Source organism: Athene cunicularia (assembly GCF_003259725.1).
Source record: "Athene cunicularia isolate RWA chromosome 21 unlocalized genomic scaffold, athCun1 chr21_part1, whole genome shotgun sequence".
NCBI classification, from domain to species: domain Eukaryota; kingdom Metazoa; phylum Chordata; class Aves; order Strigiformes; family Strigidae; genus Athene; species Athene cunicularia.
In genome coordinates, this window is record NW_020799127.1 from 1,964,353 (window position 1) to 1,983,307 (window position 18,955).

The 18,955-nt window shown below is 40.7% G+C and overlaps 1 protein-coding gene across 3 annotated transcripts in view; it reads right to left on the bottom strand.

The window, feature by feature from the left end:
* IFFO2 (intermediate filament family orphan 2) overlaps window positions 1–18,955 on the bottom strand; it is a 37,264-nt gene that overhangs the window by 16,724 nt on the left and 1,585 nt on the right. For 2 of the 3 annotated variants that reach the window (XM_026862894.1, XM_026862891.1), the window contains exons 2-3: window positions 4,822–4,827; window positions 4,528–4,534 (exon numbers count right to left, since the gene is read on the bottom strand). The gene's annotated coding sequence lies outside the window, so the exon portion shown is untranslated. Of the gene's footprint in view, window positions 1–4,527; window positions 4,535–4,821; window positions 4,828–7,160; window positions 7,167–18,955 lie in introns of those variants that run through there. The other variant, XM_026862892.1, reaches the window with a different exon arrangement.

The window sequence follows — 18,955 nt, forward strand, 5'->3', positions numbered from 1 at the left end:
GGGATCTTTTTGACGCCCATACGTTGTTTACAGGACTCCAAATGGCAAGGCGTACTGCGCTGCTCACCAGCGCTGGCAGGAGATTTAACACTTAACATGCACAAGCTTAACAGATTTAATCATTGTGCATTACTCACCGTCATTACACGCTGCCTCTCACTGTGGGTCTGTAGTAACATGCCCACTAATCCCCTCTCCAACACCTAGATAACAACTATCAACGTTACAGTTTGTAACTCTGGTTATTATACACTGATTTCATTCGAACTGACTTAATGGCTCATCAGATGTCCAAACTTATATTCCCACAGAAAAGGATCCACAGCCTAATCCTGTAATCAACCAAGACAGAAATTTGGGCATGCTGTTCGAGAGAAACATGCTGTGGCTGTTTGGGATAAGCAAGCATCATGTTCAAGACTTCATGGACAGATGTAAAGAAACCTTTATGATACTAAAATTCTGCTGCAATGTCAATCTCTATTTAACCATGTGCCAGATATCAGATAGTGTTTCTTAACTGAGAGAAGAACCAACATCTACAGTCTCACTAAACCATTCCTAGATACTAGAAGGCAGTTTAGGATTGCCAGTACAAATAGCCATCCGCATGTTTTCATGCAGCTCAAGAGAACTAAACCGTGCAAAATGGATTCATTTAAAATAAACCTCTATGAAACCTCCTTTATTTTGTTAAGAAAAAAAAAAAAAACAAACCACAAAACAATGCACCATTCTCTCTGCTTTTAGAATCCTTGCTTAAGAGATCATTTTCCTACCCAGTCTCAGTTTAGCACTAAATGAGATATAAGGCTACGTGAAGCAATTAGTTTGTTCGCAAACGCTACCTCTTGTTTAAGTGAGCACTTTAAACATGCTGTAATATAGGGATTCTTCCAGATTATCCCAACACAGACCACTTTGATCCCACATGCCCTGACTTCTTACTGAAGTAAATTAAATGTTAGTTGATGGGCTCCATGTAAAACGTATTAATTTAATGTGAACATCTGATTCCATTAAAGCCTGGCTGTAACACAACAGCAGCGGCACTCTTGAATGAAGTCATGTTTCTTGCCTGTTGCAAGCAGCATCCTCTCCACAGAATCTCTTTGCTAGAAGTCTGTCATTGCAGCATCAGAGTTCCCAAACATCAGAGCAATGAAGGAGTTTGTATCCTTGAACCTCTACCAATGGTCTAGATGATACAGGTAAAACCACTGCATAGCAGAACTTGTACCCTTTGTACTGTTAATATTTAGGTGTTCCATTATAAAGGAGAGGTTAATATTAAAGTCTTGTTCTAGACTTGTGCTCTACTTAAAACAGCACACAGACCTTTGAACAACAGCAATTCCTTGTGAAGAGAATTACTAAAAGGACTTACTATACAGCAAAACACTGCATAATTATGCTTCCTGATTACATTCACCTGGAAAGATGCTCCAGCCTGTTACTGGAACCACAATAAAAATCATCTGCAAGTTCATTTGTGTTTTGTTCCTGACCACATGAGGTGTTTAAACAAAAGCCACACACAGTGTCACAAGAGTTCAACAGCTTCAAGCAGAAGCAACAGCCATGCCTGCATTCCTTTATAAAGAAAATTATGGTGCTTTTAATACACTAGGAGAATCCACATATAATTGTGCAATATTCACAGCAACATTAAACACATTTTTAAGCTACACAGCTACAAGTCATACCCTCCTGCATGCCTTTATTCCTGCAAATAACACTGTACTAAAAATAAAGGCCAATTTTAAATCCGAGATGTCTCGGGATACTTGGATAAAGCTTTGGACCTGTCCTTTTGCACCAGCACCCAGCCCCAAACAGAGAAGTCTTTTAACAAAGACACAAGATAGTTCTACAAAACAGGTCTAACACAAGGGGTGAGGCTGCCACTGGGTGTTTTCACAACCTTTTATACAACTTCTTGACAGAGAAGGCACCTAAGAGATCTCCCATCCTCGCAAAGGACTTTGTAGGATGCAGAAGGATCAATTATGAACTTCAGTTATTTTCAACCTTGTAGCTAAACAAGCAAAGAAAAAAAAAAAATCCTTGAAAGTCTATCATTTACCAGTGCCTTCAAGGCTATTAATGTTGGTAGCCTATTTCCACATCACGCAGTAGAAAATCGACTTGAGATACTGCTGCCTTAAAAGAAATATGGATTTTTTCCCCCACTGTAGGTAGATTGAGAAATAGGGTAAGACAGATAAAGCTCACTGCTGCCCAGCTTTCTCTTTAAGAGGCCAAGTTCAGTGAAACATCACCCCTCCTTGTCCAACTGCTCCTGACTGAAGAGCTTCAAGCCCCTTGCTCTCAGAACACAGACATGTTGGAGCTCTGAACAGAATGAGTGCTGCACAAAAGAAGCCTTTCTTCTTCCCTTCTGTTTATAACCTCATCAGCATCCTTCTGCAAGTAGATATATTACCTTCTTTGGAAAGAAAAGTTTTGTACAGCTTCCTCTGTCCTCACATACTGTCCGTTCTTTGCTTCTCTAAACCCATTTCATATTTTCCTGAAGAGAAAGATCAGGTATGACAACATAACCCGAACCTGCATATGACTGACCTGCCTATTCTGCAGCTGCAAAAGATTTTAAATCTGGTTAAACCTATGAGAAGTGTTCAAAACCGCAACTCCTACCAGCAGTGGCCAGGAGTAACACCCTCTTGAAATGAACCTGATCTGGCAATTATTTTTAGTGTTTCATGAAAGCTCACGGCACCTTTACATTTCTGCATTGCTCTTCTGCTACTCCTGTTCATCTCAGGCATATGGGAATTGTAACTGCTTTGGAGGAACGGAGCTTTTACGGTTTAAGGAGCAAAACCACAAAAGGCCTCTGTCTAGTCAATCTTTATTTATAAAATCATCCATACTCTAGAATCAGAGCACAACTTAAAAATCACATTTTATCGTTAGTGTCCTCCACACCTTAAACCGTTCTGCTTTCCTGCACCAAAGCCACTTCCAGCAGCCTGCAGAGAAACGATTCCTGGTGAGTGAAAACCTGCTCGAGCTGATGAGACGCCACCAGACCGCGAGCTCCGAGAGCAAGGCTTGTGATGGAACCCATGGGACAATTAATGCATAAACTAAACACTGCTTTCTGTATCCTCCTCTTATGTCTGCCAGCGTGTCAAGACAGATTTACAAATTTGTACCCAAACCTGTCCCAGCAGCCACAAACGCAAGAAACACCAGACCAAGCTGCCTTTACTTCTCAGCAGAGCGGTGGGCACTGACAGGCTGCAGGGAAGTGTCGCGGGCAGAATTAACACTGCTTGTATTCCTCTCGGCACCAGCTACTTAAATTCATTTTTCACTCCTGTCAAAACCTTCATGACAGCGTTTACAACCCCTGAACAAATATACGTCTCTTAAGCATGAGCAAATAATTCTGCAGTGTGGATCTACCGCAATTTTTGACAGCTGAAATGCAGTTTTTTTCACTAGGAATAGCAGACCCCAGGGAAGGGGAGAGGGATTTGTTCAGTAACATGAGAAAGCAAGGACGGCCTCTCTTCCATTTTCCAGTAAGCTTAGTGGTGACTAAAGCTAGCCCAGAACTGCTTCTAACAAAAGAGCCTTGTGAAAAGCGCAACTCGGGCAAATGCAAGGCCTACAAGCTTGGCCTGTGGGCTTGCTTTGGCGGGGGTTAAGGATTTACTGCGTCCAGTAAAGGAAAAGAGCCAAGAGAGCAAGGTAAGGACAGAACAGTTTACAATTAGAAAAATACCAATAGCTCAAGGCTGGGCAAAGACTTCAGAAGTGGGAGTGGAGGAAAATGTGCAACAAAGAGCCTCGAAAGCCTACCTCTAGCAAGTTCCCCACTGTAAAAGAGAAATGTTATGATGAATTTTAAACTTCCAGTTACTGAGATCAGCCCGTATTTTTATTGAGCCAGCCTTGCAGCTATCAGAAGCACATCACAGACACGTGAGCTGCAGAACGGTTAAATTAGATAGGCTACCAACTTCTAGCAAGCTGCTCTTCATCCTTAGGACATGCAACTGCTATTGCCTAGACCAACAGGACGCCCAGTTTCTGCAGTTAGTCTGAATTCAGAGAGCTGCTGGGGAGTGGGACCTTCCGGCGCCTCCAGGGCACCTGCAGCAACGTTTTATTCTGAAAGGAAATGTCAAACAGACACTTGACAAGTCAGCTCCGATTCCAAGAACACGATCCAGCCCACGCGTTGGCACGGTAAATATGATTAGGTCTAACTATGAAACATCTGATAAGATTTATACCCAAACACCCGTTTGACATAGATCAATATAGCATGACGCTTTTGGCAAGATGAGAATCAGAGCACTGCATTTTGGGCTTCTTTTTAGCTCAACTGTGCAGAATGAAGTCATCTTTGTAAATATTTTATCGTAGCCTAGGTAGCTACTACATCAGCCTTCGTGGGACAATGCTCAGATCCTCAGTTCTCTTCCTCTCGTACCAATTCAGTCCCAGGCATTTCCCCCTTTGTGTAGGTATATCCGCTTATTTTTTTCCTTTCTCTCTCTGTATATATTTCTATTAACAATAAAAAGGAAATTTAAGAAGATGGATGCATCCTGATTTCACTACACTGGAGGACAGCATCCTATTTCCAAGGCTGTTTCCCATGCTGCTGTTCTTACTTACCTCTGACAGGTCTCAAGTGCTGATGGGCACTCACTGTGCCAGCAATCCAGCAATTAGCACAATTACAAAACAAAGAAGAAAAGGAGAACTTGCAACTAACACAAATGGGAAGAAATCCCATTTCTACAGAGATCAGACCAACGGTCTCAAAAGCCACCATACTATACTCTCATTTTTAGCTCATAGCCGAGTCCATGCTCACGTCAGTGGTGTCTGATCAAACTGTTTTCTAAAAAAAAAAAAAAATAAAAAATTAAAAACCCAGCATTATGCTCATTTCTACACATTAACATGGCAAACCTTTATCTCATTCACCACTGAAACACACAGAAGAGCTCTGTGTACTCTAGGCCTGCAGAAGACAACTGCAAGCACAGCTTATGAAAGAGCCAAGGCAAAGAACATTACATTCCTGTAAAACTGTTGGTGTAACTGCAGATAAAGTAATGGCTCTGACTCATTTTGAAACAGGTAATCTGAAGAGCACAGGATTACATTACTGCCTAGCGCTCCTAGCTACAAGTTAATTATCAAATACTGAATTCCCATGTAAGGAAATCTCTAGCAAACAGAAGTACTACAAACTTCATACATTAAAGGCAGCCGATCACGCATATACATTTATTTTACAACTCTGCCTATCAACAAGCTGCAATTTTATGGTATTTAATATGTCAAGCATTCAGGTGTTTTGTCCTAACACTTTGGCACGGGCGTATATATAAAACTGTGAAATTCAACCAGGTAAACTCACTCCTCCTAATGACCATTCTCTTTGAAGAAAATATTACTGAAATACAGTGACAGATGCTATAAAACTTAAGCGAAGGACAAAAAGCAGAACAGAGACTATGAGCCTGAAGAAAAATACTGACTTAAAATTTAATTTTTTTTTTTTTTAAACCCTGCAGAAGTCAAAAAGCTGCCCATTATTCTCTACTCCTGAGAAACTGCTTCATGTTTACCTACCCACCTATGGTATGGCGGGGGGGGGGTTAAGTTTCATTATGTGGGTCTGGCAGACACGTACAAGCATCTCTGAACAAATGAGAAGCAGAAGTTTGACATCTTGAAGTCGTTTTTTTGCTAACCCTGCAATAGCAGGGCAGGAAACAGTAGCCCATCCAGTGCTTTTAAGTCACATTACAATTACTGCATAGACTACTCATCATCTCAGATTCTTTCAGTCAACATACAGAAATAGCCTGGTCCAAGTGCTAATTTGAGAAACTTGTAGAATTGCGGTCTCCTGCACTGAAAAGGTCAAAACAAGCTTTCAGAGACCCTGCACAGACAAAGGGGAGTCTGCTCGAGGAGTCTGAACTGCGGGACACAGCACGCTATTATGCCAGTGTCCCAGGAAAGCCGTGTGATTCCTCTGGACAGCTCATCTCCAACAGCCACATCATTACTGAAATAAATACAGGCTACAGTAGAACAGAACCGAGAGAGAAAAATTTCTCCTGCAAATTGGAAGTTGGGTTGTTTATAAGGGAGTTACCAACAATACTTCAGTGCTCAGTTTCAGCAACGAAACTGCACAACGAAAAGGGATTATTATAACTGACTCATGCAATAATCACAGAAAAATCCATCCATTGTTTAGGGAAACTTAAAAATTGCTTAATGCTCTTAATTTAATCAAATGTATTTAAACAGCAGAAGATAGGAACCAGCACGCTTGTCCCAGAATCTGAAGCTTCACTGGCTTAAAAGGAAAAAAAAGAAGAAAAAAAAAAAAGAGAAAATAAATCAATCTTACTCCAGGCCTTCGATAGAGTTTTAAGTTTGCTAAGATACAAGACTACCAACATGAGTACTTTAGGGGAAAAAAAAAAAAAAGTCCACACCACTGTAAACTGCACACATGGTAGTGTTAAGCAAATATTTATCATAAATAAAAGCTTTCTGCAGCCTGGCACCAAACAGGACTTTCAATTTCTATCCTCCATGCTAAAAATTTAACTAGTGATCTGACCTCGATACACCGTGGTTGCTAAAGCAGGAGGTCCCATCCTGTTTCTCTTCTCCCAAGCACACTCAAACTGTTAGTCCTCTACCTCCACTTCAGCACATTCGGTTTAGAAAAGTAATATAAAACGCCCATTAATAAATCTAACATGTCAATAAAAGTATTAACCAGCACACATGACCATGTCAAACTTTGACATGTTTCTGAAGCCAAGCACCCCAAGAGCTTCAAAGCTTCTACATAAAATCCAGTACAAGAGTCTTGAGCTGATTTTCCAGGTTCTCCCTCCAGTCTTCAGTAGCACAGGAAGAATCCACGTTTTTCCAGATAACTCTATTCCCCCTTCCCTCACCTCTCTTTTTTTTTTTTTTTAACCCTAATTCTCAGTTCTTTTTTTTTTTTTTTATCCCCAGAATGCAAAAGACACTTCAAGAGCTGATAAAAATATTAGTATGGAGGGAGGGCTTTGGGGCAGGAGAAAAAAGAATATGAAAAAGAAAGCCTACAATAAAACAGATTTGAAATCTACTTATAGTCAAGCATGCTTACAAAGGAGTACAATTCTATATAGTTCTAGCCTTGCAGGAACTTTAAAAAGATGTCATGGAAGCATGCTCTAATATACACCACCACCCTTTTAAAAATACATTTGTATTTTTATGGTGCTCAGGACATTTCACTTGTAATTTCTCGCCTCCTACTGCTGCTAAGGACTCTTAGCAAAATGCAGACACCTTGCCAAAAGTCTGGCAGCTGAGGAGACAAGTAGTTACAGAAGAGATTTAAAGCCATAATAAGATCTAACACTAAGCTGTCGGAAAGTACAGGCAAACTTCTATGGCATGAATTTCCTTTCTATTTTTTATAAACACCTAATGAAAGCTTTCGTGAATGTCCTCTCGGAGACTGCCAGGTTAAAATAGTGCATTATCTCAGCTGATGCACATGACTGCATGGAAGATTCTTACATCACAGCTCTAGGAGCAGTAATCTAGCAGGCTTTTAACTACAGGAAATTTTTCCCCATGTAGGGTGAGGATAATTTCTTTTCAGAACTGCCTTATGACTACATGGCAATCTGCTATGAAGAGGAAAACCTGGATGTTTTGAGCATTGCTCTTGCACTGTGGGTCTCCTGCTCTCCAAAGGGAGCAGGATTTTCTGGCACTGGAACATTTACACTCGTGTCGAGTCTGGGGGCTTCAAGTTGAGGTTCACCAAATGAATCCCCAGCTAGATCTTTCATGAGGAGGGGCTGGCACAGCAGCCAGCATAAAGCTCAGAATTACTCTGGAGAGAAACCCAAGAATGTCTGCCTATTTTCCACAGCTGAAAGAAAAAAAAAAAAAAAAGAAATAAATAAAGAAGTTAAACTGATAGCCTTTGTGAATAATTCCTTTCAAGAATACCTCAGACTGTGTTGCATTTGGGCTGGCTTGGTGACCTTAAAAGAAAAATAAGTCACTCCACCAAAAAGGGAGATCTTCCATTTTCGGGGAAAAACTGTTCCATTTCTGTAAAGAAATACCCAACTGTGTAGTTCAATGTTCAGCTAGGTAAGCTTAGCTGTTAGAATGTAACCTGTACTAAGTTCAAAACAGTGGTATTTTAACATCCTCTCTCATAAAAGGTCTTCGTTTGACTTAATGATTTCATGAGTAAATGCCGTGGATGTACAGCCATTCCCTTCGCTAGCCCCGTCATAACCACCCTGCTGTTATCACCTCAAACTAATTCTGAAAGGCTCTGATAAGACCAAGCAATAACAGACCGGGATTACTCTTCTGGGGAAAGGAACCAGAGATCCTGCTGGAATGTATTAACACAACATTTTCATTCACTTCTGCAGTTCTTCAGCCTGAAATGCCAAGAATAATTACAAGTCGCAGCTGAAGGGCTCCCTGCTCTCCTTACCTTGCCTTTAGGTTTATCTCCATCTCCCCTCCATCAGCCTCAAAAACTGAGAGGTAGAAGTCGTCTTAATCTCTGACGCAATACTAAGTACTTTTACTGAACCTATTCAAGACCAAGGAAACTGTTTATTAAAGGAGATAATGCTTATCTGCTTTCAAGAGTCAGGAAGGTAGGTGGGACACTAGCATGTAGCAAAGTCTCCCAATAGTGCTCCTACATGTCCATTATCTTATCTACATTTTACGAGTTTTATTACCTTTGTAAAGGTAAATACATTTAAGCGCAGCATTTATGTGCCGTATCAAGAGAGCACAAGTATTAACAAAGGTTAAGAAATAAACTGCTCTTCAAAGACTCCTCTGACACTTGAGGAAACACACAGTACTCCTCACAGGGTCGGTCCTTCAAGAAATAGAAGAATGCTCACTCTGGTTAAACTGCTTTAATCTCTTCTAGTACAATGGGCAGATTAATATAGTTCAGTATTCCTAGTTAATTATGGTGACTAGCCTTCACAGAATTATCATTAAACCATGGTACTACGCCATTTAGATGGAGGCCAATTAATAAAGATGACAGCTAGGAGGATATAAAATTCAAGATTAAGCATTTTTAAATATTTATACAAAGGCAGATGAGTCTTAAATTCACACAAACATAGTTGGTTTTGCTGTCTCGCTGGCATAAATTCCCAAGAATGTAATTGTTTAGTACTTGAATTCACAGGCAAACAATGAAAAAAAACTTGATGAACACTGGCCCACACTGGAATAGCCTTGAAGATGCTAGTCCAGACCTACTGAAGCCTCATCTAGTCTCTGAAAGGGAGCAAGCTCTGTTTGCCAGCTGCTGCAAAGAAAATTGAAGTTACCATTTTCACAAATTAAATCCAACTTTAAGGCAGGCCAAAACACTGCAAATTGTTACTAGTGGGGGGGTATAAAACTACTGGCAGTAGCAACCCTGTGCTATTTATGGAGGGGAAGAGACGGACAGCACGAGAGTTCCAAACTTGGGTTTTAATGCAAAATGCCAAAGCCAAGGAGCAGTGACCAAGACAGTGACCTCATTCCCCTGCTTCTCAACTGCCCTACAATTACGGGAGAATTGGGCTGAGTCATGGACCCAAACCCCACCTAAACCAAAGCCCACTCCAGGACAGAGACATACTAGCTCACCATGGGGAAATAAATCCCTGCTGATGGCTCTAGAGCTGTAGCACATTGTGAGTTTTACAGGAGAAAGATCAGGCAGTAATTAAGGCTTCACTGAACGCTGAAGAAAAAGGCTGTGTGTTCGAAGAGAGGATGACACCTCTTTCAGAGCCGAAACGAAGCTGACAGGAGTTCAGTGCATCACCACCTAGTACTAGTACTAGCAGTAAGGTCTACCTTGACATGAGGACTGCAAGGCTCCTACAGCCTCCCACGTAAAATAATAAGTAAATAAGACAGTAAATTCCTTCCAGCCATTGAAACCTAACAGGGAAGAGTCTGACTGCATTGCATATAAATGGATAGAAGGATCTAATGCCCAAAAGGGGAAGAGAAGCTATGAAGGAAAATGGGTTTATTTGCAGATTCATCACATGCTGCCACCAGGAGCTTGCTGTCCTTCAGGGATAGTTATCACAAAATGAGCTTACTTACGTCCCATAGCCATTCTTGAAAGGATAAATTTCTGTACAGCATCTCTGCAAGTGGGACTTCATTCCCAGGGTCACTTTGTCCCTTTTAACAAGAAAAGCTGGTATCCCACTGACAACTGGCAGTTCTACACTCTGGTTAAGAATACAGATTAGTGGAAAAACATTTTCCAGGGCATTAAGGAGTTCTTAAGTGCTTTGCATGCTCTTTTTCTCCCCTTACAGAAAAAATAAAATAAAATAAAATAGGGGTTTCAAAACCATATGGATGACAGAAACAGCCAAAGGTGAGGTGATTACGGTATAGTCATTTGGGAAAAAATTCAGTAGAAGAGTTCGGAGCAGAAGCCAGGCTGCCCAATCCTTCATCATATGGTCAATGCCTTCCTAAAAAGTTTAGAGGGAGAAATAAAGAGGGGTTTTTTTGTACCTGCAAGAGGGGAATTTTCTTGTAGCTGTTGTCATTACAATAACTTTTTGAAATATTAAATATAAATATTAAAATATTCCCATTATGATTCAGAATTAAGGCACCCATGCCACTCTACAGAATTAGGTAAAGTTACACCAATACCCAATCTTTTTAACAGATTTGACTTGTCAGGGCTTGACTTCTATGACTGAACAGACATGGGCCTGCTAAATTTAAATTCTGTTCTCTGTATCAGAGAAAGCTTCATTTAATAATAAAAAAAAAACAAAAACCAAAAAACATAGTTCTATTTTCTCCCCTCAGAGACACGTGGACAAATTTTACCTGTAAGAATCCACAGACATATTTTCCACTGAAACCACCAATTTGGAATAAATACTGAGCCAGGATCCCTTTGATCTCTAATGCCAGAATGAGTCACTGCATAGACTAAACACATCTCCTGTATTTAAGGGTAAAGGGGGATCCAATCCTATTACACATCACCACCTCCTTCAACATCTCTGTTCTCTGTGTTAATGAGCCATTGTAAATTAATAAGTTTTCTTGCCCACATAAAGAGGACTAGGTTAATTCCTCCTCTTTTTAGTACAGGGTCTGTGAGCTGTCCTGTCTTTCAACCAATGTTGATCTCTGCTTACATGTTCAAAACCCCCACACATTTCAAAGCAAACAAAACTAGGTTTGTAATACAGAACTTTATCTGAAGTCTACCTGTTCACAGAAGCTTTGTAATTTCTATTCAGATTCGTGAAACCATTCAAGATTGGGAAATCAAAACATTTGGCTTGTCACAGCACCAAGAGATTTGTGCAGTTACATGGAATTTAGGCTCAGGTTGTAATGCCAAGTTTTGCTTTCGATTGCATTGCAGTGCAAATTCAGAATAAATCCATTGAAATTAGCATCAGATTGAAGATTAAACTTGGAGCCCCTTTACTAACAGCAGCAACGCAAGCCATCCGTCTGATCACACATGGCTAAAATCCTTCTCTAAAGCAATGCACGTTGGTGGTTTCCAGACAGAAAAAGCCAAAAAAAGGAACAACTGAACATTTCTCCAGTGAGAACCAAGCTCTAAAATGCAGCAGTGGGCTTATTTTTGAAGCCATGACACAGAAAGCAGACGTGACTAGCTTCAGTCCTTGGAAGGGGATTCAAATTAACAACCTTTGGGGGAAGCAGGATACGAGTCCAGCAGAACGCTTCCAAATTGAGTCCCGTAACCATCAAGTCACGTGTAGATGAGTTACGAGTGTGGAAATGCTTGAACAAAAGCCTGAAGAAAAGCATCATCTGTGACTCCCTTTCACACAGTAACAACGCAGCTCGCCCATGTTCTGTGGCATTAACAAGCAGGACGCATCATTAATGGGCACAGAGCACCATTCTCTCCCTGCAGTCCTGATGCTCTTCTTATTGAAGTAGATCCAGAGGCTGAGCTGATGTCATTTTTTGTACGTGGATCAAAACCACTCACAGTAAATAAAACAAGATTCCCACACAGTTTAAGGTGTTTGGTTTTGGTTGGTTTTTTTTTTGGGTTTTTTTTTTTTGTTTGTTTGTTTTTTGTTTTTTTTTTAACAAATGCTAGTAATTTCATTTTTAAAAGGCTTTTGAAACTAAGCACCTTGTTAATCCAATCATGGTAAGAACATATGCCTCCCAGGTGCCACTTTCTGCAGCAGTCCCAGAAAAAAGTCACCAAATCATCCTGACATTTTCGCAAACATCTAGCACGACCCGTCCAATCCAAGTAACACGCTAGCAGGCACTGCTATATCACCTCGGCTTTTTTCAACCCTACCTTGAAGCAGAAAGATCTGATAAGAACTGTTTCTAGACTCAGGATTCTGAAACGCCATACACATGACTGATTTCTGCAGCATCAAAGCCAAACCAGACCCTCCTAAATGACTCCTCCTGAGTCCGCAGGCACAGGCTTCTCTAGGTCATCCACCTCGAACCCTAAACCAAGGCATTTTAACAATATATCTGAAATTCAATAATCTATCCCTGTGTCCAAGCTACCACCATGCTATATGGATCTTATTTTTGCCTCCTATTGTAAACATATAGTAAAGTGGAGGGAAGTTCCTTCACTTCAGATGCAAGGATGGGAGGTACAGGCATAGAAACTTCAGAAAAATGCCACCAGGATACCAGCATGTGAAAGGAGGCAGAGAGTACTCACACAAAACAGAAGTAGAGACAGTAAAACTCCCTACAGAAGCCAGGCATATGGTGGGGTAGAGCAAAACAGAATTTGAAAACTGGTTTAAAAGCACGGCCATGCACTATACCATTTCCCTGTGCCTTGTCCACTAAGCAACATCAGTCTTGTCCCATTTATTACCTCTTATCACCATTTATTACTTATCAGTTCAGGGTTCTGGGAACAAGATAATATTTAGTTTGGTGAGGTCACAAGGCTGTAGATGAGCTTCAGTTAGACTAAACAGAGTACAAATACATACTGTTAAGTTTTAAAACTTTTTTTTTTTTTAAAAAAAGACCAAACTGGAAAAAAAAAAAAAAATCCCTTTCTTGTACAAAAAAAAAAAAAAAAAAAAAAAAAAGGTCTTAAACATTAAAATGGAGACTTAAACCGTAAAGATCAACATCCGGTGAATATTTCAAGCAAACTAAAGAAAAAAAAGTTTAGTCACAGAAGAGAATATGCAGGAAGCCAACATAAGACCTGGCAGAGCATCACCACAAAACCTTAACCACAAAAAAGCAGCTGTTGAGCTGTACGTAGGTTCAATGCTTTCTTTAGCTACAAGCCCAGCACTCAAACTGCATTACTGCAATGAAAGCCTATGATTACAGATGATGAAGAGCTAGAAATAACTTGTTTCTGTGTTTGTTTTCACCTCAGACCTAAATTGTGAGGGTCTTCGGAGATTATTTGGGTTTAAGATCAGAAGTATTTGGGGGGTTTTTGCTCACAGACCTACTCAAGGCTTAAGCTGTGCTCTGAAAGTCTAGGTTTTGGCCTTCAGAAAGTCCAAAGCTTCCCACCATGAGTCACAGGAGGAATCAAAGGGTAAATTCAAAATATACACAGAAAGTCCTGTGGTTCCTTCACAACAGAGGAAGCTGCTCTTTGAAGAATATGGCACAGATCTTGGCCCAAGACTCTCTGAAACTCTAGCCACAATTTTTCTCTCCACCACATCCAATCTCGTTCATCTGCAAATTCATTATTTTAATTAGAATTCAGAGTTAATAGTTCGCCATAGATAAAGTTCAGAATAAATAGGTAACTTGCACAGCTAAGACAGCTATTTCACATTAGTCACGACATACCTTAGCCCCCCCTGGTTGTTCCCATTACAAGCCAGTTTAAGTAAGGCACACACAGGGATTTATCTACTTAAATATTTAACAAAGTACAGCCCCAGTCCCACTGTGGAGCACCGTTAGAAAGCAGGATCAAAGAGAAATGTCCTCCTCTCCTTCCAAAACTCTCCTACATCACCACAACCCAGAAGTCCCAGTTTCTAGCTATACTACGGAAAAAAAAAAAAAAAAAAAAAAAGCGATTTGTTCGAGTGCTCCAGATATTTGTGTACATCGTAACCGCATGTCTTTGCGGCGGCATTTTAGAAGCAAAGGTGGCATCATTTAAAGAAAAAAAGGCTGACACCCAAACAAATATTATTCTTATAGTGCTTAATTTGCACGGCTCCAAGCAGTACAGCTTTCCAACCAACAATTACAAGGGGTGTATATTTTTGTTAGATGGCCACGTTTTTTCACTTGAGACAATTTTATCCGTTCCTCAAAAGGAAAATGTATTTCTTCACAGTGTAAGTAAAAAACTGTTTTCAATACTGAGTCTCAGGTTTCACCGGGGTGAGCATTTAACATCAAACTTCACATATTATAAGGAGTATCTAAAAATCTCTAATACGGGGCTGCATGGCTGCTTTGGAAGCGGTAAGGAACACTAAATTTCAGTGAAAAGCCACATTGAAACACAACTACCCCTTTCAAACATAAAGAGCAAAGCAGAAATACCAGAATTTAATATATATGTATATGGCTTTACACAGAGACTGCATTATTACCAGCTCTGTAACCAATTGAAACACAGAGAGAAGTATAGCATGCTGGTTACATTCTTCTATAGGCATAAAAAAAAAAATATTTGTTTTTTATGGGGTCTATGCGTAACATTTGCATCTTGTTACCACTGATATTTTAGCTTTAAAAGTTTTCAGACATTCCTTCAGGGCTTATCTTAAGCACATTTTTATTAAGTTCCCTTCTCTAAAAAAACGAGATCCAGTTAGTTTTGACGCGCGTTGCCTTTGACAATGATAATCTTTGTCCTTTCCAGCTGCAGCAAATTTAAGATAATCTCTTTTTCAAGTGGACTTTATTAATCTTCCAAATGAAATACCATCCTGAGGTAAAACAATTATTTCCAGTTCAACTCTTAGTAATAGTTAAGTCTTTGCTGGAAAAGACGACTAACATCTGGCAGACTCAATATCTGCACCAATTAAGAACAATTTTGAAATCATAATATACAAATCTATTCAAGTGTTCAGACTAAAGCTCTCCACAGACAGATCAGCAGCCTTCCTGCAGCTAACAGGAAAAAAAAAAAAAAAAGAAGGGAGAAGAGGGAATGACTGCAGAAGGTTTTCACCAAGTCAGCAGCCTCTCGCTGGCCACACGCAGCAGTATTTGACTGTCATCACACACATCGATGAGCTTCAGATCTTCAAGGGAGATCTCTGTGCTGGTCTGGAAGCCAAAAGGTGAGACACCTCGCCCGAAGGAGCCACCTCTCGCCAGGTCAGCGTGGTGCCCTCAGCATCGCCGCCCTGCATATTCCACAGGCACACGTCCTGCCTGCCGCAGCCCCAAGACAGACCGTCAGCCCTCCAGCCTCGACTGGCAACGGAACTTGGCTAACTGGGGGGAGCACATTTGTTTTCCCTTTCCCATGACGAAGTAGATTTAAATACCCGGGTGCACATTTACCAACAGAAACACGGGGCACCATCCTTCATCCGAGACGTCCCATTCAGCTCAGCTGCCTGAAGCCCAAACGACGGACCCAAAGCACGTACCAGGGACGGGCAGGTACCTAACAACAGACTGTGCCACTTCCACATCCCCAGCTGCTCTCCAGAAAGCAGATTTTTCTTCTAAATAACTTAAACAGATCATAGTCACCCAAAGAGCCTCATGGGGCAGTGGCACAGTCACATGCCTGCAATTAAACCTGCTTATCCCCCTTCGGGAAGCTGGGTACCCACGGACGGAGGGATAGATAGATCCAGGGTTCAAACACTGATCATTAAAAACCCACAACTATGTAGGCTCACCTCCAAGGAGGTGAAGCAGTATGGCTGATTTTTTTTTTTTTTTTTTCTAGAAAAAAACCCCACTTCACCTCTATGTTTCAATTTACAAAATCTGATGCTTTACGTCCATTTTTAGATAACTACCCCCAATTAATTTTATTTTGAGCTAGTTTGACTGCAAGATCCTTTTGTTAAAAGGGTAGTAACAGATAAAAAGTTACAAAGGATTTGGAACCAGATCTATGGCCAAAAGCTCTTGCAAATGCTAGTACAGTTGGGAAAAAAAAAAAAAAAAACCTAAAGAAAATTAATTTAAAGTTATTTTTTCCTGTAAATCTCTTCCAATTGCTAACTCCCACAGCTGAAGTCATAATCCATATGTAAAATCATCATCATTACTAAAAAAATATTATAAAATTAAGACAATGTGTTAAATAGGAAAAGATTCAAATGTATATACCATTTGTGTGAAATAACATCATCTGGGGAAAAAAAAAAAAAAAAAAGGCAGTTTTGGTCTGAAATATCTGCCAGGCTCCTGCAGAGGAACATTTTCTCATTTGTACTTCAGATACAAACAAAAGCCTGGGTAAAATATGATCTAGGAGCTCTACTGTGGACTCTTAATGTTTTCTAGACCTCAGAACTCCAGTTTCTTGTGTTAGGATGTCCAAGAAAAATGAGTTTGGGGAATGGAACAAAGGAGTTGAACATAATTTTCCTAAAATGAAGCCACTGGTAATCCCAAAAACTACACAGGCAGAATTTCATTGGAAAGAGCATTTTAGATGGTCTTCCACTATTGAGTAGCAGGAAAGCTACCTTTGAAATAAAGGAAAAAAAAGGGATTATTTCACCTCTGAATTCCAGCACTGCATTTTTCAGTTCACAAGTACGACATCAATGGGTTTGTGTCTTCAACAACAAACACATGACACAGGAGCTGTATTTCTTTGAAACTGAGTATTCACTTCAGCAGTATTCCCTGACTTGGCAATGTAATCATCTGCCCAGCATTTCCCTGGTAGCCAAATATTCCAAACAAGAAATGTCTGCTAGCTGTGACCTCCTTAATCAAGCAGTCATCCTGGAAAGGAAAAAAAGCCTCAATTGTTTTAGGAAATAAATGTAAAGCATCTCTATCTCCCGAAGCAGTCTTGCAGATGGAGTTGGTGGGTTATCAGTCAGGTTTCAAGGCCTGACTGCTTCAAAAAAGGCTGCTGTGTTCCGCTGGTTCTCGAGTTTGGCAAAACCAGTTATTTTCTTGGTGTGAAACATCCACAACAGTCTATAAAAAGCATTCCGGTACATCGTGCACACACGGTGTTTCCAGCACAAAGCTCTCTGCGAGCTGGAGCGGTGCCACGGCGAGGGACCACCTGCCCGCGAGGGGCAGGGGCTGCCCATCGGCCTGTCCGCGGACAGGCGCAGCTTTGCAAGATCACAAGTCTGTGTTAGAAACTCGTGCGTGCACCCTAACTTTCTGCAGGCCCTAACAGCACCTCCAGGAGACGGGCACAAGGCTTATTTCCCACTTGGAGCTCATTTCCTGAAATAAAACTCCATCATCAAAAGGTTCACAGCAAGATAAGATAAACCCAACGTGCGTATTTACACACACAGATGTACACACAAACGTGTCATGACAGAGAATCCCTTCCCTGCAAAAACAAACAACTGGTACCAGTCTACAGGATTGCTGACAAACACTGCAACACCCCACTAGCTCATGATAATGAAATCGAATCGACCCTTCTACTCTGACTGCAAAAATTAAATTTAAAGCAGCACAGTATTACTCCACAAGCATGCAAGAGTGTGCTCAAGGCCACAAATGAAAAAGCCAACCTACCCCAAAAGCTCAACGTGTGCTGTCCATCTGATGGCTGAAGGCCACAGCGGAGTGGAATAATCATTCCAATTACATAGTAATGAACCCACCATAACAGACACACTGCAGATACAATACTAGTGTGATACATGTTGATAAATTTTAATCAAATTTTATTTTCAAGTGTCAGGAGAAAAACTTGTTTCAAGAGCAGGAAGGGTGGCGAGAACAAGATTTGTAATTGCCTACAAAGAGGTCCCCTTCGCTCCACTGAAATTTTTTTTGGTTTAGGCAATCCCCATGAGTGTGCAAGCAGTCACACCTCCACACAGACTCTGGGGTGACAATTTGCTGTACACACATGAGTGAAAGCAGAATAGACAGAATCAACTGTGTATCAGTAGAAAGACTGAACCTAGTTGGCCCAGAAGTCTCCTCTTCCCTAAGAGGAAAAAATAAATCACATGTCCATTAAAAAGAAGAAGTATCCCCAACTTTTGCCGACATAACCCACACTCACCACACATCTTCCTTAACCAAGCAGAACTTCCTCTGAAGCACCACTACTCACATCTCCTTGGTACTAACCATAAAAACAAAAACAATCCCGTGCCATGATGGCATCTACTATTCTAGACTGAAAAAAAGAGGGCAATGTCTTTTTCCACCCAGATTCAGTAGGTGCTCCAGCCATAAAGTCCAGAGCAACCAAGGCATGTGAGCTTTAGGAAGATGCACTGAAAGCAGACAGTACTTTAGATCACAAATAGGCCAAAAATTACTACTTGAACTGATGCGCCTGCCTAGAAAATCTCTCTAATCCGAGCTAATTCACAAGAGGTCTGTTATAAAAGCTGATGACTGGAGGTATGCAAAGAGCACACTGCAGTCCTGTTACCCTGGACAGAAGAAATTCAGCTACGCTTCACAGGCCACAGAGCCGAGAAATGCCATCTGCCTCCAAAAAAAAAAAAAAAAAAAAAAAAAAAAAGGTAGTTGGGATTCTGCAGGGAGATTCCTGCATTGTCTGAGGAGCTGCCTGTCCTTTGGGGCTGGTGTGGGCACTCCCGTTTGGAGTTTTGTCATCTTTGGGCTTAAAATGTGTTTCCTCCTTAGGTTTATTTATTATTTTTTTTCTGCAGAACAAATTTAATCCTTTTTTTTTTTTTTTTTT